This window comes from Hippoglossus stenolepis, chromosome 10, assembly GCF_022539355.2.
Source record: "Hippoglossus stenolepis isolate QCI-W04-F060 chromosome 10, HSTE1.2, whole genome shotgun sequence".
In the NCBI taxonomy this organism is placed as follows: domain Eukaryota; kingdom Metazoa; phylum Chordata; class Actinopteri; order Pleuronectiformes; family Pleuronectidae; genus Hippoglossus; species Hippoglossus stenolepis.
This window is the reverse complement of record NC_061492.1, coordinates 14,181,459-14,186,512: the sequence shown is the minus strand read 5'-3', so window position 1 is coordinate 14,186,512 and position 5,054 is coordinate 14,181,459.

Below are 5,054 nucleotides of genomic sequence, written 5' to 3'. Positions count from 1 at the left end.
TCGCTGTGACGCGTCTACAAAAACATCCTAAGCCTAAGCAGCAGCAGCGGTGTCAGAGCTACAGACACAGACTGTCAGTGTCAGGCGACAGACTGTCAGTGCTACAGACTGTCAGTGCTACAGACTGTCAGTGTCAGTGCTACAGACTGTCAGTAATCCAGACTGTAGGGGTAACAGACTGTCAGTGTCAGTGTTACAGACTGTAAGTGTCAGTGTTACAGACTGTCAGTAATACAGCCTGTCAGTTTCAGTGTAACAGACTATCGGTGGTAACAGACTGTGAGGGTTACAGGATGTCAGTGTCGGTGTTACAGACTGTCAGTAATCCAGACTGTCAGTGTCAGGGCTACAGACTGTCAGTGCTAAAGATTGTCAGTAATAGAGACTGTCAGTGTCAGTGTTACAGACTGTCAGTGTCAGTTCTACAGACTGTCAGTGTTCCAGACTCAGTGTTCCAGACTGTCAGTGTAACAGACTGTCAGTGTCAGTGTAACAGACTGCCAGTGTCAGTGCAGATATGAAAGTCTGCTGTGCTGTAGATAACACAGTGAACTTCACCACAGTTACACTCATTAAATAACATGATACACTGCTGGTGGAGTCTTGTCCTTTGTTGTTCCAGAGTGAACTGTTGTTGTTTATTAGTTCAACTAGTTGGTTGATCACTGTTTGTTATCTGTATGTTATTAGTCTTATTTTAAAGTGTATTTCCTTAGATTTGACACAACAACAACAGCTCTCTCACAGAGCACTGCTGTGTATGTGAAAACAAAATGAACACTATGTTCCAGATAAAAGAATTTCCTCATGTGATGATTAGCAGCAGTTGCATTGTGGGTGATGTTAGTGCCAGGTTTCAGAATGTAACATATCCTGTTCTGACTTTCTATTTTGTTTGTGCTGTCAGGGCTACACAACAAGGATATAGATTCTGAACACACTGTGTTATACATGTCAAATAGTTATTGAACAAGTTCTTCTGAAATTAGTCTTAACAGTAGAATAAACTACACAAAAAGTAAACAGCCCTTCGGTGGAATTGTATAAAATGTATTATTATTGCTCAAATACCCTAAATGTAGGTTGGTCACAGAAGGAACAATTGTAAATTCTAACATATTACATAAATACTATTTACCAATCATATCCTATATTTGTTCAATTTAAATGTTCCGTTTTTGTATAAACTGCAAGGTGGTAAATCAACTTATGGTTATTTTTGAATGATTAAAGCCAAACAAAAACATGATCTGAAGAAATAGGGCTGCCACTGTGTTGTGGATGTGATAAATGTTCCCACAATCCTGTAGTTACACCAGTAACAGTGGAAAAAATACACAGATTACTGTGAAAACATGAGTTAATGATGTGTTTGATAGTATCATATCATCAAATGAAGTAACCTACAATACGCCTTACTATATAATGCTGTATGATACGTTACAAAAATAAAACGTATACTCAAGGTTTCACAAAGACTTCAGGCCATTGTTTTAAATCTACATGTGTGTTAACATTTTCATTTCTTTAAACTAAATCCAAAACCATGTTAAGTTTGTAATTACTGTGGTTGTAGATTATAAGATTACAGTAATGCTATTACATCCACACCTTTTACAACAATAGTCAGCTAATAAGTGTTTTATGATGTGTGACAACTCTCAGCCAGTGTGTTTCTGAATGAAGCAAAAAAAAAAAAAAGTCATTTACCACTTCTTTCATCTCTCAGTTGAACGCAGCCCCAAATAATAAAAAAAAAAAAAAGAAAAGTCTGTGAATACGAGTACAAAAGCCATTTAATCGCTCTCATCTTCCTCTTAATAACTGCAAATTTCCCCTTGGGCCCATGGGAGAGGGCCTCTCTGTGCTGCTGCCACCTTATCTGTCGCCTCCATATTTCAGCATGCTGAGCGTCTCCCTCAGTACCCAGCCCCCGGCCTCCTCTTGCCGGGGCCTGTGGGGAAGCTGGGCTCCTGGGCCCGCCATTGTTCTGGCCTGGGGAGGAGAGTCCGGAGAGAGCCCTGAAAGCCGGAGAGTGGGAATATAAAAAAAAAAAAACTTGAGCCACTGCTTCATTAAGCGGCCGCCTTTCACAAGCAAACATATCAGAAACAGCCCCCTTTCAGAGGCAGTAATTAGCAATTTGGAAACCTTGCCCCCTTAGGATATACAGTTTCAATTTAGTCAGCAGCTTCAGATTCTTAGGCACTTAATATTCATTGTTTCTGCCATCTTCCCAATTTCTCGACGTACATTGTCTAGTCTTTCACTGGCGATAAAGTGTTTTATCTGTCGTGTAATTCTTCTTTTCAATGAGCCCTCTGCAAGAGAAGTTAATTTTTATAAATAATTTTCTGAGGGGATTTGCGAAAGAATGTGTGGGATATGATAGCGGAGTGCTCTTCAGGAAGCGTCCGGCTGAATATCATGCAGAGTTTGAGCCTCATTGGTTGAGTCTGGCTGTAAATAGTGTGCAGGGAAAGTTCCTGAAAGTTGAGTTGCAGAGTAAAACCTCGACGTCTGATGACAAAATGGATGTTTAAGTTCAAATGATAATCGTAGTTTAACCAATGCGAAAGAAACCTCAACCTGAATTTTTCAAGATTTGTTTTTACAAGTACTGACATTTAGGCACTTTTATAATAAATTATTTCTTCCCCTTTGTTTGCATGGATTTAATGGCAAATGTTTGCAAACTGCTTATGAAGCCAAACCACACATCATACCTCAGGGGTGGCAGACTGACACTTATCTTAGCCTCCGCGGAGCCTTTGTTTCCAAATGCTACCACTTCCATTCATTTCCAATCAGCATTGTCTAATAGAAATAATTGATTTTGCCTCTTCTACACAAATGAAAAACGCCTGTGATTAAACATTTTGTCTCCAAATCTAAATTCCTAAAGATCCCCATCAACACTCGACACAAATATGCATTTCATTAAAGCAAGGGGGGAGAAAGAAAGAAAGAAAGAAAGAAGTAGCTATGATGTGAAAAGAGGAGGCAGGGAATGAAATAATGAATGGAGTCCAAGTGAGCTATCTTTCCCGGGCAGAGCGCCACTAGGGATGCAAACTCTCAGCCACAAGAAATGAGCTACCTATCTGTGAAAAGAGTGACTGCTCCATCCTATTTGATTTGGCTCTCCTATCATCTCTTAAGAAGATGTCAGCCTTGCTTCTTCTATTGCTCTGAGCCTTTATCAACCCGGAGACGATTTCCCTGCAAAAAAAAAAAAATGAGGGGTGAGACGCATTTCAGTGCCTTTCAGGGAGCAACACTAAAGAATAAGTGTTATGCGATAAAAAGGGGGTTGTTAAATAGATCTGTCTATTTGTATGGTAATAATGATCGCTTAAAGACCCACGGCTCCGTGACTTGTAGAACAAGGAAACAAATCTGTATTCACGTATTGTGTTAACACGACTCTCTAAACGACCTTGTGAAACTTTCATACAGTAAAAAATGAGCTGGATTCTCAAGTTTTTTTTTCTCTTCTGTTTGTGTCATTCTTTCCCTCGTCCTCTGCTGCGTGGCGGACGAGTCCCTGTGAGCAAACCTGTCCGATCTCAAACAACCGTGCACTGGGGCTCCTTCCTCTACTTCATGGGGATAAACTGCAGATTTAAAAGTCAGCATTTAAATCAGTGCATAGTATGAGTGGAAGAAAATATTAATGTGATGCCTTTACATTCGTGTTTGTGTCGGTTTGAATCTTTGACCTTTGCAATATTCTGTAGTTTATTCAATGAAAGTTTCATACATTTTTTGAAGTATAAACAATTGTGTTCAATACAGGGTTACAGCATAGTTCTCGGAAAGTTTTTTTTGTTATATTACTGGATTGTTATTAGTGTATTAGCCAGAGCGTCTCAATCAACACCTGGTGGCTGACTGCAGTACAGGTCACACACCCCTCCTCCACCATGTTAGCAGATTGGACATGGAGCAAACTAAAAAAGTCAAAGTACAGGTTAAATATAATTTTTTGTAAAGATGGTGTCTATGATTTTAGGTATCACACTGATGTATGTTCAAGTGCTCATTTTCCCAGTAAGTTTGGTATTAATTAGGAATCAAAGGGACTGAATGAAAAGTGATTTTCCTGTTGAGACATCAAAATGTCTTCATTTAAAAAAAGGCCTGTTCCATTCTGTACCAGGTCTGTTGTTTGTTCACATTTGCATGGAAGAAACAGACGAGGAGAAGCTTGTCCAGCAGACAAGATGCAGTCTGTTACACAATAACAATTTTAACAGCTCAAAACAAAAAACATATAATTAACATAACTAATATTTTTATCCTTTATGGACAAATGGACAAAGGAATATCCAACGCATACAATTGCAGTTCTCATCAAAACTCATTTGAGTCCTCCCCATAACTAAGAAGAACTCGAAAGAAGATATATCTGAATACAAGTTACCTCTGTGGGTTTATTTGTGGGTGATTGGTCAAAGGCAAATACCAAGAAATCTGAATGCACCTCATCTGAATCCAGCAGGAGACCTTTGTTATATGTTAAACGTTTTGTTTGTCCGGATTATTTTTATGGTGAAAGCAAAAATAATAATGTTAATGTTCAAGGCTGATAAAAATGTAAATAAGACCATATTCAAGTTTGAAAAATGTACCCAAGACACATGAGCAGTATTCACAATGTACAGAAAACATCTTTAAATGTCTCATTACATCGAAAATTACGACCATGTACATTTTATATTCATCCCTCAGAACTGCTCCTCTTCACCGCTGCAGAACAGAGCAGGAGGAGGAAGAGGAGGAGGAGAACAAAGACTACACGCAGCTCTCCAGGCCCCACATGAAAAGCACTAGAGGTAGATTGATTAGCCTGCTAAGTTTGGCTGATTAATCAGGGCCTGTTAGGTGGAAGCGAGCACCATTTATGGCTGATTATCTTCCCAGAAGGCAAAATCTGAAGGTACAATCCAGAGTGGAACTTTTCAACCCCCGTTTAAACCGAAGAATTTCTATTTCTTTTGTCTTTTAGTAATAAAAATCAAGTTTCTTGTGTTGAGCTTGATAAAACACAA